This window comes from Equus caballus, chromosome 3 (genome assembly GCF_041296265.1).
Source record: "Equus caballus isolate H_3958 breed thoroughbred chromosome 3, TB-T2T, whole genome shotgun sequence".
NCBI lineage: Eukaryota > Metazoa > Chordata > Mammalia > Perissodactyla > Equidae > Equus > Equus caballus.
In genome coordinates, this window is record NC_091686.1 from 74,278,607 (window position 1) to 74,305,566 (window position 26,960).

A 26,960-nucleotide genomic window follows, 5' to 3' on the forward strand; every position below is an offset into this window, starting at 1 on the left:
CCCAGGGGCTTTACACTCAACTGCACATTGGGGTCAATTTATTTCACAGTTTCTACTGTCATATGTGTTTGAGAGAAAGTGAAAATGTTTACTGAATTGCTTAATGGTTACATTTAGCAAATTTGTTTGCTGGCGTGCTCTGTTATTCCATACCCCTATCAGGAAGCCCCTTTACAATCTGAGGTGCCCTGTCTTCATCCTTATCCTCAAAATACACCTGGGCTAAGTTCCACGTCTTCTCTGTAACCTTACAGGATGCTTTTTCCTTTTCATTATTTAACTATTCTAGATGAGGAGATGTTATTGTTTGTGAGCAAACAAGTATCTGTAACTAATTCAATGTTCTTTGGGATATCTGATATTTGGATTTAATTGTGCTACTTCTGCAGGCTACTGGATAATAAGTTGAATATGTTTTAGTAAGTCTGGACTCCTCTGCTCTGTTAAATTAATAATTACTGGTAGCTCATCAGCAGGATTTCCAAAAGATGGTGAGGGTTTCTCAGTAATGTGGAATGACACTTTTTAAAATTCACCTGTGAGGTGCTTTCCACAGGATCATAAAACTCAGATAGACATGCTTAACTCTACCAAAAAAAAAAAAAAAAAAAAACCGAAATGGAAAGCTTGCCAAATTTAACCTGAGAGCTTCTTTTTCATAGTTGATAATGAGTACTCTTCCATGCTCCTATATTTTTAAGGACAGAAACTGATTTAACTCTCTCTCCTGTTTTTTCAGGCCCCTTTAGTACTTGGCATACTCATGAGAACAATATATCTTTTCTAAAGATTTGATTGGACACAAGAAGTTAAAATAGAGACTTACTGAGGAGAATATATCTTTGGGTGAACAGAGAAAGGAAAGTAGTAATGAGTAGATGAAGGTTATGGAAGAGAGGGCTGAAGATGTAAGAGAAACAATCACCCAAGTACATAAGACAATACAAACCATAGTCATACATCATCTATAATATTCTTAAAGCTAGTTCTCAAATGTTGTAAGGAGAAAGGTTTATGAATAGAGACATTTTAATAACACATAGAACCATACTTTACTAACAGCTTGTAGAAACATTGCTGGTTATTCGTCCCTTCAAGAGAAGTGATTCCTAAAAATGAAAATTGCCTCCTACCCATGAGTGAAGCATGCACTCTGGTTATGGATAAAATATGAGCCACTTATCCTCATGTAATTCAGAACTCCATAATTTCAAACTGCCTGAGCACCACTGGAAACCAAAAGCCTTTGTCTGCATTTCATAGAAACACATCAAAACGATCGAGTTAGCTCCAATCTCAATAACCATTTATCCCCCAATTTTTCCTTTGAATGCAACACAGTCCTCAGAAATGAAAGGAATAAAAAAGAGAGGCACAAAAGCACTGGCAATATTATGTAATTATAATTGAAATGCATTGGAAGTTCGTGCACAAAATTTACATTTTTACTCAGGTAGAAAACTTACATGTCATAGACTGTAGATATTTTCATAGATAGTTTTCTGCCTGCTAAAAATGCTTTAATAGTCATATTTAGAAACTGTTTGGCTAGCCGGTGATTTTTAACCAGGCAACACTTTCTTTTTATGAATGAGTGTGCATATCTTTTGTTTTATGCATACTTTAACAAATACAGGAGGAATGGAATTTGCATAGTATATCTTAAATATTTAGCTTTAATAGAGTAATGCTCAGCCTACATGGGCATTCCTATTAATGATATATAGTCTCAAGACTTTTTCTCATGTAGCATAGCAAGCTAGTTCTCTCCCTTTCTCTCTAAGATTTGTCTATTAGCTGTTCTTTCAGTGTTTAAATTATTCAAACTGAAGAACTAAGAATGAGTATCCTGGTAAAAGTGTCCAAGAACAATAAGAAAACCCCTTAAGAATGAAAAAAAATAGTTTTTTTCTAAATAAAGCATTCAGTTAGACACAAATTGAATGATAGGAACATGTTCATTATCATTCTATGCATATATGGATCTTTTAAATTAAATATAAGTAGTGAATGTGAAGTCTACTTCAAGATGGTAGATTAAACACCCATGTATAATTTCATTCCTCCTAACCCCAATGAAATGAGAGAAAATAAATTTAGGTATAGGTATATGTGTACAAGCAAAATAAGAATTGCCAAAACAAAAAGGTGCTATCAGTTGAAGAGGTTGTGTATTATTTCTGGAAAGCATAAAGTGAAAAAGTAGAATAAGCAAATTAGAAAGAAGAAACCTGTAACCAAAAAGCTATTGCATCCTTCTCTCAAGGGAAATCACATACTTTAGAACCTAGGGAACAAAATTGGAATCAAGTATTATAAAAAATCCTCAAAATTGTTTTTTGGGCATATTTTCAGAACATCAGAATGAGGTCTTCTAAATCTACCCCCCCCATAAAAGTTTTCAAACACTGGCAAAAATTGTCAAAATCAAATGTTTCAGAACTCTGCAAATAGCCACAGCTTACAACAATCTAAGGAGTGTTTTTTCAAGAAAAATGGCTGAATCTTGTTAAGCATTTTAAATTGTCCTATTACAATTCCCTTCTCCCAAGCACCATGGTAGCCTTAAAAGCCAGCATTCTTGGAGCAATGTTAGCTGTGAAAATCAGCAGGCTAGCAGCCACTAATAGTCGAAGATGGGTATGGAGCCTTTAGAAAAGAAAGGAAACGTGCTCAGAGAATTATCACTATTTGGCTTTTCTAGAATATTCCTAGAAAAGCCACATTCACAGAAATTGTCTTTATTTGACTTGACTCAGACCTTACTCAGTGAGGAAATCCTGATCCCAGGGTATGTGCCCAAAACAATCAGTGTTAATTGTTTTAAATGGTGGATGCCTGAGGTGGATATATTATGTAATGCAAACAAGAAGCTGGCCAAAAATCTTGAAAGGATAATCTGGGTAATGAAATATCCATAAGGGGCTTTGAAAGTACTGACATATTCCTGAGAATCTAGAATTTTATAATCATAAGCAGGTCTGTGAGATTACCCAGTATGAAAAACAGGAATGAAGAAATATAAACTGCCTCAGAGACTTTTAAGACAGGTTATTTATTTCCTTAAGTATTCATAATAAATTACGACAAACTTGGTGGCTTACAATGGCAGAAAATTATTCTTCCTCATTTCTGGAAGCCAAAGTCCAAATAAAGATATTGGCAAAGATATATTCCCTCTGGTGTGTAAGAGAAAAATCCATTGTTTGCCTCTCTAAGCTTCTAGTGTCTCTTGGAATCCTTGGGCCACATTGCTCTTATATCTCTACCTGTGATCATATTGTCTCCTTCTCTTCTATTTTTCTCCTGTAGCTCCCAAGGAACACTGTCATTGGATTTAGAATCCACCTCAATAATCCAGGATGATCTCATCTTCAAGATCTTTAACTTAATTTCATCTGCAAAAATCCTGTTTTCTACATAAGGTAACATTTACTAGTTCCAAGGATTTGACATGGGTATCTTTTGGGGGACTATTTTCATCCTAACATAGATATCATAAGGCATAAAAAAATAAATATAACAGGAGTCTCAGAAGGAGAGGAGAGAGAAAAGGACAAAACATATTTGAATAAAAATGGATCAAAATTGACCAAATTTATGAAAAACTTTAATATCCATATCCAAGGACTCAACACTCAGCAAGCTCTAAGAAAGTTAAGGTCAAGAAAATCTACACATAGACACATTATATTCAAATTGTCGAAGACTAAATTCAAAGGGAGAATCTTGATAGCAGTTAGAGAAAAATGATCCATCACTTACAACAGATCCTCAATACAATTAACAACTGACATCAGAAACTGAAACTCCAAAAAGAAGTAAGATGATCTATTCATAGAGCTAACATAAAAAAGTAGTAAACAAAAATTCTACATCCAACAAACTATTCTTTAAAAATAAAGGAGATACAAAGGGTCATAAAGAGAATCCAATAAACAATAAATGCCAAAAATTTTGATAACCTAGAAGAATGAGTAAATTCCTAGAAACACATAACATACCAAGATTGAATCATAAGAAATAGAAAAATATGAACAGACCAATTACTAGTAAGGAGGTTGAATGAGTAATCAAAAACCTCCTAACAAACAAAAGTCCTAGACCAGACAGCTTCACTGGTAAATTCTACCAGAAGTTCAAAAAAGAATTAATACCATTCCTTCTCAAACTCTTCCAAAAATAGAAGAAGAGAGAACTCTGTCAAACTAATTTTATGAGGCCAACATTCTCCTGATACCAAAACTAGACAAGGATACCATAAAAAAAAAAAAGAAAATTACAGGACAATATCCTTGATGAACATTGATGCAAAAATACTCAAAAAAAATAGCAAACTGAATTCAACAATACTTTAAAGGATTCATACAGTAAGATAAATGGGATTTATTCCAGGGATGCAATCAATGTGATATATTCCATTAACAAAACAAAGGACAAAAATCATATTATCATCTCAATAGACGTGGAAAAAGCATTGACCAAAATCCAACATCCCTTCATGATAAAAGCTCTCAACAAAGTGGATATAGAGGGAAGGTTTTTCAACCTAATAAAGGCCGTATATAACAAACCCAAGACTAACAACATACTCAAGAGTGAAAGTTGACAGTTTTTCCTCTAAGATCAGACAAGGTTACTCACTCTCACTACTTTTCTTCAACATAGTATTGGAAGGCCTATCCAGAGCAATTAGGCAAGAAAAAGAAATAAAAGTCATCCAAATTGGAAAGAAGGAAGGAAAACTGTCACTATTGGCAGTTGACATGATATTATATATAGAAAACCCTAAGCCCCCCCCCAAAAAAACTGTTAAAACTAATAAATGAATTCAGAAGTTTGCAGGATACAAAGTCAATATGCAAAAATCTGTTGCATTTCTATATAGCAATAACAAAGTTTCAGAAAGAGAAATTAAGAAAGCAATCTCATTTACAAGGATATCAAGAAGAATAAAATACCTAGGAGTAAATTTAACCAAGGAGGTGAAAGACCTCTCTACTGAAAACCATGATGTTGATGAACAAAATTGAAGAAGACACAAATAAATGGAAATATACCGTGTTCATAGATTGGAAGAATTAATATTGTTAAAATGTCCATACTACTCAAAGCAATCTAGAGATTCAATGCAATGTCTATCAAAATTCCAATGGCATTTTTTTGCAGAAATAGAGCAAATAATTCTGAAATTTGTATGGAACCACAAAAGAACTCAGACAGCCCAAGTAATGTTTTGAGAAAGAAGAACAAAGCTGGAGTCATTATGCTCCCTGGTTTCAGCCTATACTACAAAGCAATAGTAATCAAAACAGTATGGTACTGGCATAAAAACAGACACATAGATCAACGAAACAGAATACAGAGCCCAGAAATAAGCCCATGCATATATAATCAATTAATTTATGACAAGGAAGCCAAGAATGTACAACGGGGAAAGGATGGTCTCTTCAATGAATGGTGGTGGGAAAACTGGACAGCCGCATGCAAAAGAATAAAACTGGACCAATATCTTATACTATACAGAAAAATTAATTCAAAATGTATTAAAGTGTTGAATGTAAGACCTGGAATTATAAAACTCCTAAAAGAAAATATAGGCAGTAAACTCCTTGGCATTGGTCGTGGTGATTTTTTTTTTTTGGATTTGACACCAAAAATAAAGGCAACAATAGCAAAAATAAATAAATGGGACTACATCAAACTAAACAACTTCTACACAGCAAAGGAACCCATCAGCAAAATGGAAAGGCAATCTAGTGAATAGGAGAAAATATTGCAAATTATATTACTGATAAGGAGGCAATATCCAAAATATATAAATTACTCATACAACCCAAGAGCAAAAAATCCCAAACAATTCAATTAAAAAATGGGAAGAGGATCTGAACAGATTTACAGATGGCCAACAGGAACATGAAATGATGCTCAATATCATTAATCATCCATCCAGGAAATGCAAATCAAAATGACAATGAGATATCACTTCATACCTGTTAGAATGACTATTATCAAAAAAACATGTCTGGGCAAGAATGTGGAGAAAAGGGAAGTCACGTGCACTGTTGGTTGGAAATGTAAGTTACTGCAGTGTTCCTTGTATATTTTGGATAACAGTCTTTCATCAGATGTGTTTTTACAAATATTTTCTCTCTGTAGGTTATCTTCTCATTTTCTTGATGTTGTCTTTTGTAGAGCAGAAGTTTTTAATTTTGGTGAAGTCCAGCTCATCAGTTGTACTTTTGGTACTGCGTCTAAATAGTCATCTCCATATCCAAGGACATCTAGGTTTTCTCCTATGTTAACTTTTACGAGTTTTACAGTTTTGCTTTCTACATTTAGGTCTGTAATCCGTTCTGAGTTGATTTTTGTGAAAGCCATTAGATTTGTTCCTAGATTTATTATTTTTTTCCCTGTGGATGCCCAGTTTTTCTAGCACCATTTGCTGAAAAATCTTTTATCCTTTGTATTGCTATTGCTCCTTTGTCAAAGATCAGTTGAATATATTTATGTGGGTCTGTTTCTGTTCTCTTGATCTATTTGTCTATTCTTTCACCAATATCACACTGTCTTGATTACTGGAGCATTATAATATTGTCTTGATGTTAAGTAGTATCAGTCACATGACTTTGTTCTACTTCAATATTGGGCTACCTATTCTTGGTTTTTGCTCTCCTTATAAGCTTTAGAATTAGTTTGTTGATACATACCAAATAACTTTCTGGGGTTTCAAGTGAGATTGCATTGACTCTATAGGTCAAATTGAGAAGAAGATATCTTGACAATATTGTCTTCCTTTCCATAAACATGGAACATTTCTCCATTCATTTATTCTTCTTTAATTTTATTCATCATAGTTTTGTAGCTTTCCTCATATATATCTTGAACATATGGTCTTAGATTTTATGCCTAAGTATTTCACTTTTGGTAGTTTAAATGGTACTTTGTTTTCAATTTCATATTCCACTCATTCATTGATGGTATATAGAAAAGCAAATGACTTTTTTATGTTAGCCTTGTGTCCTACAAACTTGCTATAATCACTTATTAGTCCCAAGAGTTTTTTGTCTAATCTTTTGAATTTTCTATGTAGACAACCACATGATCTGCAAACACAGAAAGTTTTATTTCTCTTCCTAATCTGTATACCTTTTATTTCATTTGTCGTGTCTTATTACAATACCTAGGACTTCCAGTAGAATGTTGAAAAGCAATGGTGGGAGAGGACATCCTTGCCTGTTCCTGACTTTAGTGCAAAATCTTCAAATTTCTCACCATTAAGTATAATATTAGCTGTAGCTTTTTTGTAGATGTTCTGTATAAAGTTGATGAAGTTTCTCTTTATTCCTACTTTGCTGAGAGTTTTTGTCATAAATGAATTTTGGATTTTATCAAATACTTTTTCTGCATCTATTGATATGATCATGTGATTTTTCTTCTTTAGCCTGCTGATTTTAATAATTAGTTTTCAAATGTTGCACTAGCCTTAAATATCTGGGATAAATCTCATTTGGTTATGATGTATAATTCTTAATATATATTGTAGGATTCAACCTGCTAATATTTTGTTGAGGATGTTTACATTTAAGTTTTTGGTAGATATGCCCTGAAGTTTTCTTTTCTTGTAATATCTTTGTCTGGTTTTGGTATAGGGTAATGCTGCCCTCTTAAAGTGAGTTAGGAAGTCTTCCTTGTGCTTCTATCTTCTGGAAAGGATTGTAGAGAATTAGTATAGTTTCTCCCTTAAACATCTAGTAGAATCCATCAGTGAACCTATATGGGCCTGGTGCTTTATGTTTTGGAAGGTTATTTATTATTGATTCAATTTCTTTAGTAGATATAAGCCTATTCAGAGTCTCTATTTCTTGTTGTGCGAGTTTTGGCTGCCTACAGCTTTCAAATAATTAGTTCATTTCATCTATGTTATCAAATTTGTGAGCATAGAGTCATTCAAAATATTTCTTTATTATCATTTTGATGGTCATGGGATTTGGAGTGATGTCTTCTCTTTTATTTCTGATATTATTGATTTTTGTCTTTTTTTTTCTTAGTTTGCCTGGCTAGATAGGTTTATGGATTTAATTGATTTTTTTTCAAAGAACGAACTTTTGATTTCATTAATTTTTTTCTATTGAATCCTTGTTTTTAACTTCACTGATTTATACTCTAATTTTTATTATTATTTTTCTTCTGCTTACTTCAGATTTAATTTGCTCTTATTTTTCTGGTTTCCTAAGATGGAAGCTTCAATTCTTGATTTTAGGTGTTTCTTCTTTTCTAATATGTACATTCAATGCTGTAAATTCCTTCCAAGTACTGTTTTCTTTGTATCCCACAAATTTTGATAAGCTATATTTTTATTTAGTTCAAGGTGTTTGGAAATTTCTCTTGAGAACTTCTTTGACCTATGTTTTATTTAGAACTGTGTTGTTTAATCTCCATGAGTTTTGGGATTCCCCAGCTATCTTTCTGTTATTGATTTTTACTGTAATTCCATTGTGGTCTGAGAGTAGACATTTTATGATTTCTATTCTTTTAAATTTTTTAAGATGTGTTTTATGGTCTATAACGTAGTCTATCTTAGGTGAATGTTCCATGTGAGCTTGAGAAATATGTGAATTCTGCTGAAGTGAGATGACGTAGTCTATAGATGTCAATTATATCCAGTTGATTAATGGTGTTGTTGATTTCAACTATGTCATTACTGATTTTCTGCCTGTTGAAACTTTCTATTTCTGATAGAAGGGTGTTCAAGCCTCTAACTATAATAGTAGGCTCATCTATTTCTCTTTGCTGTCTATCAGTTTTTGCCTCACATATTTTCATGCTCTGTTATTAGGCATGTACACATTAAGGATTGTCATGTCTTCTTGGAGTATTGACTCCTTTATCATTATGTAATTTCCCTCTTTATCGCATAAATTTCCATGCTCTGACATCTGCTCTGTCAGAAATTAACTAGCTACTCACACTTTCTTTTGATTAGTGTTAGCATGGCATATCTTTCTCCATCTTTTTACTTTTATATTTCCTTATATTTAAAGTGAGTTTCTTGTAGACGAAATATAGTTGGTCATGTTTTATGATCTGCTCTGATAATCTCTGTCTTTTAACTGGTGTATGTAAATCATTGACATTTAAAGTGATTATCAATACAGTTGGATTATAAGGTACCATATTTTTTACTGTTTTCTTTTTGTTGCCTTTGTTATTTGTGCATACTTTTGTGTTCTATACTTTTGTGGTTTTAACTGATCATTTTATATGCTCTCATTTGTCTCTTTTTCTTAGTATGTCAATTAAATTCTTTTTTAGAATTTTTTTAGTGGTTCCTCTGGAGTTTGTAATATACATTTACAGCTAGTTCAAGTCTACTTTCAAATGACACTATAACACTTCATGTGTAATACAAGTACCTAGCATCATTGCTGTAACTCATTTTACTTATACATAAGCATTATATTTACTGTGTATATTATACATACATAACGAATACATTGTTGCTATTATTATTTTGAACAAACTGTTGTCTATTAGATCAATTAAGATTAAGAAGAGTAAAAGTTTTTATTTTACCTCCACTTGCTTTTTCCCTGATGCTCTTTCTGTATTTATTTAGATCCAAGTTTTTGATCACTATCATTTTCTTTCCCTTTAAATAACCTCTTTTAACATTTCTCTCAAGGCAGGTCTACTGGCCATAAATTCCCTCAATATCTGTCTAAGAAAATCTGTCTCTTTCACTTTTTTTTTTTTTTTTTGCTGAGGAAGTTTCACCCTGAACTAATACCTATTGCTAATCTTCCTCTATTTTGTATGTGAGCCACCATCACAGCATGGCCACTGATAGACAACTGGTGTAGGTCCACACTAGGGAACTGAACCCAGGCTGCTGAAGTGGAGCATACTGAACTTAACCACTAAGCAACCAGGGCTGGCTCTCTCTCTTTCACTTTTGAAGGATAATTTTATACAGTACAGAATTCTAGGTTGGCGGTTTTGTTCTCTCAACACTTTAAATATTTCATTCTACTCTCTTCTTGCTTGTGTGGTTTCTGAGGCAAAGTCAGATGTAAATTATATTACCTTCCCTGTAGATAAGATGTTTTACCTTCTGGCTTCTTTCACAACCTTTTCTTTATCTTTGATTTTCTGAAATTTAAATTTGATATTCCTTGAGTCAAGTTTGTTTTTGTTTTTGTTTTTGCATTTATACTGTGTGGTGTTCTCTGTGCTTGCTGGATCTGTGGATTGGTGTCTGACATTAATTTGTGGAAACTTCTGAGCCATTATTCCTTCAAATACTGCTTCTATGCCTTTCTCTCTTCTTCTGGTGTTCTCATTATTGGTATTCGTGCCACAGTCCTTGCATATTCTATTCTTTTTTTTTTTCTGGCTTTTATTCTTTGTTTTTAAGTTTTGGAAGTTTCTGTTGTCATATGCCGAAGTTCAGAGATTTTTTCCTCACTTAGGTACAGTCTACTTATCAGCCCATCACACCACTTTTATTTCTGTCACAGTATTTTTATCTCTAGCATTCCTTTTTGATTCTTTCTTTGAATTTCTATCTGCTTACATTATCCATCTTTTCTTATATGTTCCGTACTGTTTCTGTTCAAGCCCTTAGCATATTATTCACAGTTTTTAAAAATTCCTGGTCATAATTGCAACATTCCTGACATATCTGACTCTTGTTCTGATGCTTTTTCAGTTTCTTTAAACTATATTTTTTCCAGTTAATATGGCTTGTGTGTTGAAAGGCCAGTGCAATGTACTGGATAAAAGGAACTGCAGTAAATAGGGCTTTAGTAACATAATCGTAAGGTTAGGGGAAGGAAAATATGTGGAAGGCTTATGGTTAGGGCTCAGTCTTTTGGTTAGCCTGTGCCTCTGCCTACAAACTTCACTAGTGCTTCTCAATTTTTTCCCCCTTAGCTGGTTCAGGATTCCCGGAGGGATCTGGAGTTGGGTATTTCACTTCCCCCACAAAGAAGGCTAGAGGGAGCTGGAGATGGGTATTTCCTTTGTGCCAGGTAAGTCAGGCTGTGAAATAACAACAGCAGGGTAGACTCTGGCAAAATAGTTTCTCCTGAGGCAAGGCCTTGTTAGGAACAGAGTGCTCTGGCATATTTCAGAATGGTTACTTTCCCCCTCCCACTGCCAAAAGCATGAAGGGATTTTTCATCAATATTCACTGGAATATTGTAGAGCTTCTCGAGCAAAACTCACAGAATTGTGAGGGACCCCCTAAGACTGGGTCATCCTGAATTCAGGTTTTCCTACCCTGGATGTTTCTTGTGGTTTTCTGCTCCAGTAAATGTAATTTTCTGTGTCTGACTGTCTGTCTCTCCAATTTTGGGGGCTGCAATTATCTTTGTGACCTCACTTCTCTGACAGACTAAAAATAAGAGCTGTTGATATTTGTTTGTTCGGCTTTATACTTTAAAATTTTAAATACATTTTTTTCCTCTCTAATTTGAAAGATGACTGCATAAAGCAAAAATTGTAAAATCATCTTGTTGGGGTTAAAGTATATGAAGATGTAATCTATGGCAACAATAGCACAAAGGAGAGAGGAGGTAACAGAGCTATATTGCAGCAAAGTTTCTGTATACCATTAAAACTAAGTAAGTATAAATGTGGACTCCATTGTTTTAGGATAAGATGCTAATTGTAATCCCAAGGGCAACATTTAAGCAAATAACTAAAAATACATAATAAAAGGAAAAAAGAACTCAATATTGTATACTAGAAAGTATCTTGTAACATGAAAATGCAAATAACAAAATGACAGATGTAAATCCCATCTTAGCTGTAACTATGTAAAATGCAAATAAACATTGTAATCAAAAGCCAGGGATTGGTAGCATGGATTTTTTAAAACAAAACAAAACATGATCCAACTATATGCTGTCTATAGCATACATAGTTTAGATTCAAACACACAAACAGAATGAAAGTAATATAATGAAAAAGATTTACCATGCAAACAGGAACTAAAAGAGAACTAGAATGACTCTATTAATATCAGAAAAAGTTGACTTTAAGATAATTTTACGGGGGACATTTTCTAATGATAAAACAATCCATCAGCAAAATATCATAATTATAGACATATATGCACCTAACAACATAGTCTCTAAATACATGTGGCAAAGTAGGACAGAACAGAAGGGAGAAATAGACCATTCCATGACATTAGTTGGAGACTTTACTATCGCACTTAAAAATGGATAGAACAACTAGGCAGAAGGCCTAAAAAAAAAAAAAAGGAAGGCTTGAATAACACTATAAACCTACTACTCCTAATTAACAAAAATACAACACTCCAAAAGCAGCATAATACATTTTCTTCTCAGGTGCACATATAACATTCTCCAGGATAAACTTTATGCTAGGCTATAAAACAAGATGCAGCATAATTTAAAGGATTGAAATAGTGTAACTTCAATGGAATCAAAATTAGAAACCAATAAAAGACCAAAATTAGGAAAACTCACAAGCATTTGGAAATTAAACAACACATTTCTATATAACCAAAGGAATAAGGAAGGAATCAAAGGGAAGTTATAAAATATATTAAGATGCATGAAAACAAAACACAACATACTGAAACTAATGGAATGCTTCTAAAGCAGTGCTTAGAAAGAAATGTATAATAATAAACACTTGCATTAAAAAGAAAATATCAAAGGGCTGGCCCTGTGGCCGAGCGGTTAAGTTCACGCTCTCCACTGCAGGTGGCCCAGTGTTTCATTGGTTTGAATCCTGAGTGAGGACATGGCACTGCTCATCAAACCATGCTGAGGCAGCGTCCCACATGCCACAACTAGAGGGGCCCACAATGAAGAATAAACAGCCATGTACTGGGGGGCATTGGGGGGAAAAAGGAAAAAATAAAATCTTTAAAAAAAAAGAAAATATCAAATCAACAAGCTAAATTTCTACCTTAAGAAATTAAAAAATCAAAGTAATATAAAACAAGGAGAAATAAAGGCAATAATAAAGATTAGGTAAGTGAAATAGGGAATTGAAAACCACTGGAGAAAAGTAAAGCAAAAAGTTGATTTTCAGAAAAGATAAAAAAAAATTGACAAACCTATAGCTAGATAGATCATGGGAAAAAAAGAGAAAACTCAAATTATCACAATCAGGAATAAAAGAAAGGACATAAAAATGACTTTACAGAAAAGAAAAGAATTATAAGGGAACACTATCAACATTTGTATGCTAAAAGATTAGATAACAGGTGAAATGAGAAATTCCTAGAAAGACACAAACTAGCAAAACTAACTAAAAATGAAAGATAATCTGAATAGTCCTATAATAGGACATTCAATCTGTAATCCAAAAGCATCCCACAAAGAAAAGTCCTGGCCCGATGGCTTCAATGGTGAATTCAAACAAACATTTAGAGAAGAATTAATACAAATTCCTCTCAAACTCTCCCTTAAAATAGAAGACGAGGGAATACTTCACAACTCATTCTGTGAGGATGGTATCACCCTAATAAAACAAGACAAAGACATCACAAGAAGAAAATTATAGATCAATATCCCTTGACTATGGAAGCAAAAATCATCAACAAAATTCCAGCAAACCCAAGACAGAAGTATTAAGAAAAAGATTGTACTTGATTACCAAGAAGGATTTATTCCAAGAATGAAAGGTAGGTTTAACATTTGAAAGTCAATCAATAATGCAACACATTAACAGAACAAAAGAAAAATTATATGATAACCTCAATAGACAAAAAATATTTGTCTAATTTTATCAAATCCAACACCTTTTTGTGATTAAAAAAGAGGAAAACAACATATTGAATAGATGGGTATTCCTCAGCCTGGTAAAATACATCTAATTAAAACACTCAACTAACATTACATAAGTGAAAGATTGAATGCTTTCTCCCTGCATTAGGAACAAGCCAAGGATGTCTACTCTTGCCAGCTCCATTCAACATTCTACTGGAGACTCTAGCCAGAGCAATTAGGCAAGAAAAATAAAGGTTTGAAAGAGATAAGTAAAACTATCTCTATAGATGGCATGATCCTGCATATACAAAATACAAAATCTGAAAAAATCCACAATAAAACTATTAGGAGTAATAAACAATTTCAGCAGGGTTGCAGTATAAAAGATCAATGTAGAAAATTCAATTATATTTCTATATCCTGGCAATGAACAATTCAAAAATTAAATTAAGAAAACAACCCTATCTACAATAGCATCAGAAAGATGTAAGTACCTGGGAATAAATTTAACAAAAAAAGTGTAAGACCTATAAACAAATCTATAAACCTTGTTGAAAGATATTAAAGAAAGTCTAATTAATGGAAAGACATCCCATGTGCATAAATTGAATGACTTAATATTGTTAAGATGGTAATACTTTCTTACTTGATCTAAAGATTCAATTCATTTTAATAAAAAAATCTCAGCTGACTCTTTTGCAAAATTTTAAAAACTGTTCCCAAAATTCTCATGGAAATATTAAACACTCAGAATGACCAAAATAATCTGGAAAAGTTGGAGGAGTCATTGCTCTCAATTTCAAAAGTTACTACAAATTTACACTAATCAGTACAATGTTGTACTGGCCTAAGGATAGATGGATAGACAATGAAATATAGTTGTGAATCTAGAAATTAATCCTAGAAATAAATCTAGAAATAGATAAATATGGCCAACTGATTCTGACAAAGATGTTAAGAATAGTGAATGGAGAGAAAAATAATCTTTAACAAATTATGCTTGGACACCAGGATACTCACATGCAAAAGAATTAAGTTGGACCCCTACTTTATATCACATACACACAAAATTAACTTAAAAATGACCAGAGACCTAAATGTAAGAGCACAAACTATACACTCTTAGAAGAAATCATAGGGGTAAATCTTTGTGACCTTGGATTCAGCAATGGTTTACGAGATAAGACATTAAAGGGGCCGGCCCTGTGGCACAGTGGTTAAGTTTGCATGTTCTGCTTCTCAGCAGCCCGGGGATCACTGGTTCGGATCCCGGGTGCAGACATGGCACTGCTTGGCAAACCATGCTGTGGTAGGCATCCCACATATAAAAGTAGAGGAAGATGGGCATGATGTTAGCTCTGGGCCAGGCTTCCTCAGCAAAAAAGAGGAGGACTAGCAGTAGTTAGCTCAGGGATAATCTTCCTAAAAAAAAAAAGACATTAAAAGAACTAGTAAAGAAAGAAAAATAAATTGGATTTCCTTAAAATTAAAGACTTCTGTACTGAAAAGGACTCCTATCTGAAAGTGAATAAACATAGCCCACATAATTGGAGAAAATACTTGCAAATCATGCATCTGATAAGGGTCTAGTGCCCAGAGTATATAAAGAATACTTATTATTCAACGATAAAAAGACAAAAGCCCATCTTTGTCAAATGAGAAAAGGACTTGAATAAACACTTTTGTAAAGAAGATATGCAAATGCTCAAAAAGCACAAGAAAAGATGACCAACATTCTTAGTCATTCAGTGAAATGCAAATCAACATAGTAATGAGATGGCACTTACATCCACTATGATGGCTATAATCAAAAGGACAGAAAAGGACAAATGTTAGTGAGGATGTAGAAAAAAATGTGACCTTAATACACTACTGTTGGGAATGTAAAATGTTGCAGCTACTTTGGAAAACAGTTGGCAGTTTGTCAACATGTTAAACAGAGTGATCATATGTCCAAGCAATTCCCTGCCTAGGCATACACCCAGCAGAAATGGAAACATACATAAAAACCACATGGTAATTGACAAAAATGCTAGCAATAAAAATGTCCATCAACTGATGAATGGATAAACAAGATCTACATTTTTTTTGCAATGGAATATTATTCAGCAATAAAAGGAATGAAATATTGATACATGCTACAACAGATGAACATGAAATATTATGCTACGTGCAGAAGTAAGTCACAAAAGACCACAAATTTCATGATTCTATTTATACGAAATATCCAAAGTAGGCAAATCCATAGTGTTAAAGTAATTAAACAAGGAGGTCTTTTGACTGGCATGGCTCTAATGCCTTGGTAACCTATGCCACAGTCAATGCACCGAAATCAAGAAAATGAACTGAAGAGCAGCAAATCACAAACAGCCAACTTGGCTTTCTCAAATAAAGCAACTGTTTAAACTATAACAATAAAATGATTTCCTTGCTTTGCTTCCAAATCTCTTTAAAAACCTCTGTCTGGGGCCGGCCCGGTGGCGCAGCGGTTAAGTTCACAGGCTCTGCTTCAGTGGCCTGGGGTTTGCCGGTTCGGATCCCGGGTGCGGACATAGCACTGTGTGGTAAGCCATGCTGTGGTAGGTGTCCCACGTATAAAGTGGAGCAAGATGGGCACGGATGTTAGCTCAGGGCCAATCTTCCTCCGAAAAAAGAGGAGGATTGGCAGGTGTTAGCTCAAGGCTAAACTTCCTCGGGGGAAAAAAGAAAACAAAACCTCTCTCCCAGGTCCTGTTGGTGGAGTCTTCCTAACCACTTTTGGTTTGGCAATGCCCAATCCCTGTTGATGTATGCTCAAATGAACTCTTGAAAATTTTAGTGTACCTCAGTTTATCTTTTAACAATAGAGACAGATAGTATATTGCTGGTTGCCCCGTTCTGGGGAAGAGAGAGTTTGGGGGGAAAATCAGGAGTGACTTCTACTAATTAATGGGCTGATTTGGGGATATGAAGATATTCTGTGATCAGATTGTTGGTAATGGTTGTACAATTCTGAATACACTCAAAACCACTGGATTGTAAAAAAAACTAAAATCCAACATTTGTGCATTTTGATGTACATAAATGTCATTTAAAATCCTTTAACATATAATAACAATGAAGCAGGGAGATATGGAGCAGATGAATGTATAGATGAAATATAACGTTAAATAGTGTTACTATATTTTTTCTTTTTTTTTTTTGTTTGAGGAATATTAGCCCTGAGCTAACATCTCCTGCCAATCCTCCTCTTTTTCCTGAGGAAGACTGGCCCCGAGCTAAAATTCATGCCCATCTTCCTCTACTTTATATATGGGACGCCTACCACAGCATGGCTTGACAGCATTGCCGTGTCTGCACCCGGGATCTTAACCAGTGAACCCGGGCCGCCGAAGTTGTATGTGCACACTTAACAGTTGCGCCACCGGGCTGGCCCCGTGTTACTATATTTTAATAGCTTTGATGTGGCATAAACTATATTACCTCCTTAAAAAAAAAAGGACTTTGAGAGAGGCCGGATCGGTGGTGTGATGATTATGTTCACGTGCTCCGCTTCAGTGTTGGCAATTCGGATCCTGGTTGTGGACCCAGCCCTGTTCATCAAGCCATGCTGTAATAGCATGTCACATAAAATAGAAGAAGATTGACACAGATGTTAGCTCAGCGACAATCTTCCTCACACACAAAAAAAAGGGCTTTGGGAGTTATCATGATAATTAGATAAAGGACTGCCTGTGAAGTAGCTAGGCAGATTTGCCTTGTGAATATTCAGAGCAGGTATTTAAATGCTGCCTTCATGATAATAAAGCCCCCAAACTGAGAAGTGTAACACTTTCCTAGGGAGACTGAATGATGAGGATGAACACGGAAGCGGAACCCAGTCAAAATAATTCAAATCATCTTATTGGATGTAAAGAATTGTATATAAGAAAAAGAAATTTTAAAAACCAACTAATTCTAGTGGAGAAATAGACAAAACCACTTCACCTCCAGAGTAAAGCTCTTCTTAGTCAAGGTAGAGTTGGGAATCCCCATCTGCCTGTCTGGTTTCTCCCACTCATCCTGCAGGACAGCCAACTAGATGGCATTCTCTGCTTAGGAAATAGGTAAAAATAACTCTAGAAGAAATTAGTGAAGTGGTTAAGATCACTTCTTAAATTAGGTGCATCGATTCAAATCTATGTTCTCCTGCTTAACAGTAATGTGGCCTTGGGCACTTTCTGTATAATTTTCCAAATGTAAAAAATGGTAATAAGATACCAACTTTGCAGGGTTGTTGATAGCATTAAATGAGCTAACATTGGTGAAATGTCTTATGTGTAGTGACAGCAGTGTAAGTATTAGCTATTTTTCTGTTTAATAATAATATTAACTACTTGTGAAAAATTACTGAAGTTTCCCATTAAAAAATATGAATTATCAACCACGGATTAGCAGGCATTCATAACAAAGAGCGTGAAAGAAAAAGACCAAGATGAAAACAAAAAATGACTAATCTCAACATAGTACATACAAAATTAGGAAACAAAAAAGACCATAAAAATAAAAACATTTTATTTAATAGTCTCAGAATTTTTTAAAATATAGCAGCTATGCATAAAAGAAATTAGGGAATAAGGAAGATTATATAATTAAAATACAAATTCTAAAATTTTTGCCAATAAAGTTCTGTATAATAAAGACACATGAAGTTTCAATCTATGATATAAAAGATGTAACTAAGGAAATAACCCAAAATATAAAAGTACAAAGTATAAAGAGAAGGAAAACACAATAAAAAGTTTACAAAAAGTTGAGGAGTCAGAAAATCCAATATTTGTCTAATTGTGATTCCAGCAAGTGAGAACAATTCCAGAAGTTAAAATCGAAAGACAAGAAGCAAAAGATTTTAAATTTTATATGTAAAATGTGCAAAAATATCCAAGAGCATTCAGAAAAATCAGTACTTGAGCTAGAGAAAGTAAACATATCCTACCAGACATCGTAACATGATAAAGTTACAGTAATTAAAAATGTGTGCTTTTGGTGTAAGAAGAGAAAAATGCATTAATGGAACATATTAGGTCTATATGGAAAAGCATGTATAAATGGTAAAGAAGTATATAGTAAAGATGATATTAAATTAGTGATTGTATGATAATTGGCTCCACATTTGTACACCAAAAGTATAGAGCTTGACTTTACAACCAACATATGTCCAACCATCTGCATAAAAATTCATGGTGTATTTAGAATATACCTACTTTTAAAAACTATACACAATTGGAAGAAAATATGGAAAATTTAAAAAATAGTTTATGGTTGTAAACTTACTAAGTATGTTGTAACCCAGAAACCATGAAGACAAATATTGCTATGTGTTACTAAACAAATACTTAAAATAGTGCATAGCAAAAGATACCAGAAATAAAATTTAAGAAGGAAGGAAATAAGGGTTCATGCACATGTATGTACACACACACACACCCCCACTCACACACCAACTTTGATGTAAATATTCTGCTTTTACCCTCACACCTGCTGGCTCTTAAATTGTGTGAAAATTAATGACCTGATAGGAACTCACTAAACTGAAGAGTGAGTTTCCTCAGCATCAAGTACAATAAGTACTCACATATGAAGTGTAATTAAACGGAATGCCAAGCAGAAACATTTCGTACAAAATATTAATCCTACTGCCTAATTTTCTATCACTTGGAATCATAAAGGCCGAAAATCAGTGGGTGACTTAGCTGGGTGGAGTTATGAATAAAGACTTGACCAATGACAGTTAATACATTTGGAAGTGTCGTCTGGTATGAGATATAAGGTAAACACCTAGCCCGAAAGAGAAGACGCTTACCTTTAAAAGGAAGAATACACAGACACCATATAAAATCTCTTTACTTCAAACTTATGTGTGGTGTTAATATAGTACATACATGTCACTGGTGTAATTGTCACTTTCAAGGTTATTTGAATACGGCATTTAATTAATGCAAAATCCACAAATAAAGTCATTCATCCAATGACCAAATATTTATTGAACACCTACTGGGACTGCACTCTGTTAGGCACTACAAATTTAAAAGAAAGAGGAGAAATGGGAGAAGCAGAAGCAGAAAAAGAAGAGGAGTCAGGGAGAAGAGAAGAAGTAGGAGAGAGGGGGAGGAGTCTAAGGTGAAAAAGAAGGAGCACCAGGAGAAGAGGAGGAGGAGCATTCGCACCAGCGAAACCAAGGAGGAGTGATTGCTACCATTTATTTAGTGCCAGACACTATGACAGCTTTTCGATGTACATCATCTCTAATTCTAAAAACAGAAAAAAAGTTATACTATAGGTATTATTATCTGCATTTTGGAGAGGAGGGAACCAACTCTTTGTTTAAGGAAATGATACCATGTAAATGAAGGAGTATCACACAAAAGTGAATCCACTCAAGAGAGACATACAGGACATCAAAGGTACATTTTCATAAAAATCTACACATTATTTCATAACTGTATTTTCAGATGGGCAAAGCATTCGATATGAGAGGTAACATCGTTACCTTAAGTACTCATCAGCAAGTACCCACCAGAAGGTAATGAATTAGCAGGTTGGTGCCACAAGCATGATTCAATATCCATGTTCCTGCTTTAACAGTTTTATTATCTTTATGGCTTGGTTTGCCACAATTTTTTTGAACATTATTTATCCATATTTTTTGTCAATTAATCTGTAGATCACTGAGTCAGTAAATTTTAAGAATTTTCAGCAACACTCCCCATGTAAGCTTTCATGAGTGTGTGTCCATGCACACACATAAATAAATACACAGAGGTTCTTCACTCCAACAATGTAAATAAATAATTACTCTGTATTTTGAAAATTTCCTTATCTGAAGTTGATAAGCAAAAGAGCACAACAAAAAGTCAAACGATTTTCAAATCCATAAATGTGGATGAGTGTCTCTCTGATGGCCTCCAATAAATCATACCTTCTGGTGTCAACACCCTTGGGTAATCCTCTCCCATGTTGAGTATGGGCTTACCTTTGTGACTTTATTTGGTCCATGTGACATCAATAAATGTCAGGCAAGCAGAGGTGTTAAGGTTTTTGTACACTAGTGGCTTGTGCCTTGAAAACCTGAGAAAAGGTGTACTAAAATTTCGAGAACAAAGGCCCTCCCATCGTGGCTGTTCTAGCTGAACCTAGTACTCAGCTGACCCAGGGAAAAGCAGTTGCAAAGTGAGTCCAAGTGAGACGAGCAGCAGAACCGCCTGTCCACAACAAAATCATGAGAAATGATACAGTGTTCTTGTTTTAAGTCACCGAATGTTAGGGTGATTTGTTATACAGCGATAGATAACTGAGGCACTTAATTGCCTTTTACTGTTACTAGCTGGGTAATGATGGGCAAGTCTCTTAAACTCTCTGAGAAGTTTCCTCATCAACAAAATCTGGATAAGAATTACATCCAACAATTACACCGAGGTTACTATTTAATCCTCATCACATTTAATCCTCATGGGCAGTGCAGTTATTGTCTCCATTGCTTCAAAGAGGAAATGGAAGAGCGGTAAACAAATGTGTCCATAGTCACACATCTACTAAAAAGTGGCTTTAGAGTGTGCTTTCAATTACTATTAAACAGAAACCGGTTTGTGCTCGTCTTTTAATAAGAAGAGAAGTTTTCCTTCTGTCTCTCCCTCTCTCTGTTTCTCTGTCTCTCTCTCACAATCTCTGTCTTTTCGTAAATCCTGCTTGTCAGGTTCAAATATATCAATAAGATTTTAAATATGACCAGTAATTCTTTCTGGTCAGTGGTGGGATTTGCTTCTCTGGCTGCCTGTATTTCCGTGGTTTTGATACAGGAAACGTTCTCCCCTGTAAAATCCCACGTTGTTCTATTGTACTCTGGAGGGCAGTCCATCTGGTGCTGCTGCTTTATATGAACAAGCTCTGCTTAGGAACCTGGGAGGACATAAATCTAGAAGTACAGATCTGCGCTTGTCAGTGACATATAATACAGCTCCTGTTCAGTAATTATGTATTATAAACATCCTGATTATAATACATCTCATCCACTGAGGTGGTCTGCTAACACACACATAACACTGGTTTACTGACATAACTAGGCTATACATATCTTTTTAATGTGTTATTTCCTGAACAGAGAATCTTCTTTTCAGCTTTTTCAAGATTGTTCAAATGATGGTGCCCTGCATACTGAATGCACCATTTACATTCAATTAAAATCTGAGGACTCAACCTCTCCAAACTAATTTGCTCCAAATGTTTGCCTTCATTTCAGTGTTCCATTAAGAGCCAATATTATTTAGGATCTACAGATTTATTATTGAAAAATTATGAAAATTGTACTTACAAATAATTTTATTCCTAGATTCTCTCTAAACACTTTTTCCCCACATGTTCCTATAAGCAACATTTTTTCATCATAGTATGCTAAATCAGACTTCAGAAAGTGAGCAAAATGCATTTACATCCAGTGCAACTGAATATAATGTTGGTTATTTGTACGAGAGATACAAGACTTGGGCTAGCCAAGAACCTACCCACTCTAGGTATTTAACAAGTCAAAAAGTATTTTTTAAAAATATGTCACAGGAAATTGACGTCATAATACTACAGGATTGTATAAAATTCACGAGACAGGAATAAAGCCTCTCTTTCTTGTAGTGATGTTTAAAATATATAGACTCCGAGAAAGTGATAAGTACGTATAATTTTCAGGGTATTTGGAATCCCAGGAATACACAGTCTTCAAGATGCTCCACTGTCTGGTTATGACAGTTAGCACACTTGGATTTTTAATAAAAAGTGTCAGGAAAATCTTACAATTTTGACCAATATATTTGAACTTGAAATGCATAAGAGTTTCTTCTGGGAAAACTGAGAACTCAAAGCTCATGTAATGAGGTTTCAGCAAATAGTAGATGCAAGAGCTTGTCCTTCTTCTTGTTCTCCTTTCCTCTTCAGGAGGTAATTTCATACGCATGCAAAAGAAACCCGGCTCGTTCCCCTAGAGGATTTCTAGAGAATTTACATTCTGCTTTGCTCTTCTTTTGCCAAGAAAGACTCACCACATCCACTTGTGGTCTATATAACGTCCCTAACACCGAGGAAGAGAAGAAAGATAAACATTAGGAAAATAACCGTGGGTTTTTGAAATAATATTTATGTGACCCTGTTTTCCTGCTCTCCCTTTAAAAATGTTTCCTTATTAATATGCCTCATTTAAGATACGTCTATTTACTTAATTATCCACCTTTCAGCATCTCCAAATTAATAGTGTTCAAATAACTTCAAATTCCTTTTAGTTTTCCACGTGCTTAAAAAATGTCTGGGTCATTCTACAGGCTATATGCATTTATTTGTCAGCACATTATAAAAAATACACTTTTAACTATTATTTTTTTCAGAACTTATTTTCCAATAAATGATCGTACCTACATTTTTTATTAAGCTGTATTGGCTCATCACTATACACTAACATCAATTTAAATGTGTAAATATATGAAATATATGTATATATGAAATTAATATATATACATTATACATAAATATATAAACATACATATATATATATATGTCTATGTGTGTGTTCCCGGCAATATGCTTTTGTTTCAGAGTCTCTTATAAAATCCATCTAGAAAAAAGAAATTCTATTTTTGGCTAATGTTTCAATGAAGCAAAGGAAATAATAATCTCCAGATAGCTTTTACAATTATTAAATTATTTCACATTTCCATAGAGAATTGATAGTAGAAAAGTGTGCACCCCACATATATGTCTTTTCCATTGATCATTCTCCTTTTTAATTTTTCTTTTTACCCTTCTTTAGCGGATTTAACTCATGCCCATTTATCCTCTGTTCCTGCTTTAAGACAATCCTTACCATGCATTATTTCTTATCCATTTGTTTATTCATTCATCTTTTAAACAGACCATGAACATATATCACACACACTTCTGTCCAGTTGCTCCGTATAGAGATTCTATATAGTTAATCATTGTCAAACACTGCATACTTCTCCTCTCAGGAGACTGTAGGTTGAGTGAAACTCATTGTTTGGCAAACATGAAGAGACTGACAGTGAGATTATTATAGGGAATCTCCAGGTACCTTCAGGTGAAGGATGGAAGCTAAACAACTTCTGAATCTCTGCCATCTTGTAGCTGGCTTCTTGCCATAAACCTGTAAATGTGCTCTTCCCTATATACATAAAACTTTTATATCTACAAGATAACCAGGGGAAAACAATATTGGAGTATTTATTTGACTAATTTATGAATTTATCACAAATTATAAGTATCCTACTTTATGTGTATAGTTAATGTTAAGACATTACTGAAACATTCATGATTTAAAACAATGATTGGTAACTTTACACATTTCTCAAAAATGTCATAACAGTTGATCACCCAAAACATCCAGTCACCTTTTAATTGTCCCAGGAGATATTATAAGATAGTGCAAGAGACATTAGCCTAGCCTTAGAGACTAGGTTTTACTCTGGGTTCTTCCCTTAACAAGTGGAGTGTAGTCCTCCCTTTCATAAGAAATGAGATAGTTAAAATAAAAGAGCATTAACATTCAATGTTTCTATGACAATAATAATTGTCTTTTGTCTAATTAAAACTTTCATCACAGTAGTTTACATCACCCATATGTAGTGTGACCCAAAAATTTATCACTTAAACCAAGACAATTTTGAGGAGGAAAAAGATGTTATTAAAAATCCAGCATATACCAAGACTCTTCTAGGGAAGTGAGAGTCATGGCTCCCTACTCATTCAGTTTATAAGTCTTATATTCCTTTTCTCATAATTTATACCACTTATCTGTTTCTAATCCTATCTTAATATACATATTATTAGATTTATCCTCCATAAAATTCTCTTTCTCCTAATTTAGTTATCTATAACCTATACTTAGTCAAGCTACGTGAATTTTTGCCACCACAAATATTCTAATAATTTACCATAGGCAATTCCCTGATTACTCCTATTAATCACAAAATGCTGACAGTAATGTTAATGCTCTCCATTGACTCTCTCGCATTGCTTTCCACTTTTTTTTGTTTTATCTCCCTCTGTTTCTCACTTTTACTGATTACTGTCCTTCCTCCTAATAGAAGTTTCCTTATGCCCAATCTCACTGTGTTAGAGTTCTACACAGAAATGGAACCAGTAGGAGATATATAAAGTTTTATTACATGTATAGATTTATTATAAGGTATTGGCTGTCATGATTATGGAGGCTGAGAAGTCCCACAATCTGTCATCTGCAAGCTGGAGACCCAGGAATGCCAGTGTTATAGCTCTAAGGTCTCAGAGTCAGAGAGCTGATGGTGTAGGCTCCAATCCAGATCTGAAGTCTGAGAACCAGGAGCACTGAGGGCAGAAGAAGATGGATGTCCCAGCTCAAATAGTCAGACAGAGGTGAATTCAATTTTCCTTGGCCTTTTTGTTCTGTTCAGGCTCTCAAAGGATTGGAAAATGTCCACTCACATTGAGGAGAGCCACCTTCTTTGCTCAATTCATCAATTCAAATGCTAATCTCTTTCAGAAACACCCAACAGACACACCTAGAAATAATCTTTAACCAGATATCTGGGCATCCTGTGGCCCATCCAAGTTGACACATAAAATTAACCATCACAATCAAATTCCCTCTTTCAAGCCTTAAAGATTAGTTCAGTGTCCATTTTGTTAATTTCAAGTAAACACTTGTGTGTAATAATGATTCTTGTTCAGCATTTATTTTTTTTTAAGATTTTATTTTTTTCCTTTTTCTCCCCAAAGCCCCCCGGTACATAGTTGTATATTCTTCATTGTTGGTCCTGCTAGTTGTGATATGTGGGATGCTGCCTCAGCGTGGTTTGATGAGCAGTGCCATGTTCGCGCCCAGGATTGGAACCAATGAAACACTGGGTCGCCTGCAGCGGAGAGCACGAACTTAACCACTCGGCCACGGGGCCAGCCCCTCTTATTCAGCATTTTTTTATTATACATCCTAATTTACTTTTCTTAACCTCTGAAGTCTAACATTTTTTCTGCCTTCACTCTTCAGAGAGTTTAAGGTCTAACTTCTTCAAGAACCTTATTTGATTAACATTACCTGTTTCTCAAAATGCTGGTAAAATTTATACTCATTCTTTGCTTTTGGCTTTTATTACAGTGTATTAATCTTCTAAGACTATACAAACTGGGTGGCGTGACACAACAGAAAATTATTCTTGAGAAATCCTGAAGCCCAGGATTCCAGAATCAAGGTGTTCACAGGGCTGTGCTGACTCTGAAGGCTCTTAGAAGAATCTTTCCTTGACTCTTCAAATTCTGGTGGCCCCAGGCATTCCTTGACTTATAGCTGCATCGCTCTAATTGCTGTCTGTGTTGTCACCTGGCCTTCTTCCTTATGCATCTCTGTCTCTAAATATCACTCTTCTTATAAGGATGCAGTCATTGGATTTAGTGCCTACATTAATCCAATATGACCTTAACTAATTACATCTGCAAAGATCATATTTCCAAATAATGTCACATTCCCAGCTACCAGGAGTTAGGACTTAAGCATATCTTTTTCAGGAATACAATTCAACCCACTGCATACAGTGGAGTTTCCCAGAAAAAGACTCTGAGATGCAAGAGTACTCTTTGAATCAAAAATGGTGAGGAGTGAATGAAGCAGCATTGGGCAAAGAGAGAATCTGAATTATAATTAACGCAGTTACGACAGTGGTCTCAGTGAATTGGGAAATTATGGAAGAGGGACAGTTCGACAGAATTATTCTACATTGTAGCAAAGGGACCAGGTGTTTATATATTCTGATTAAACAGTCATTGGATATAAGTAGCCCCTGGGGACGAGACTTGACATTAAGTAAGGCAGTTTTCTATAACCAAAGAAATTCCCAAAGAGGGATTCAGCTAACTGCCAGCTACCAACACACCCATCAGGTAGGGAAATGCGTGCTTCAGTTCTGAAGCAATGGTGGAGAGGGGAGAAGTTGTGAGGGATCCAGTCCAATCCACCCCTGTACCACTGGACCTACATTGCTTTGTAATATAAGTTCTGGACAGAGCTAGATTGGACAGAATCCAAGATTCTGATGGGCCTCTTTATCAGGAGAATTTATAAGAAGATTTGTAAATGAACTGTATGCCACTCTAGCTGTTCTTGATCTATGCTATTTCCCTCGTCTACTAACTACTCATTATAGATTCCTCTTATACTCAGCT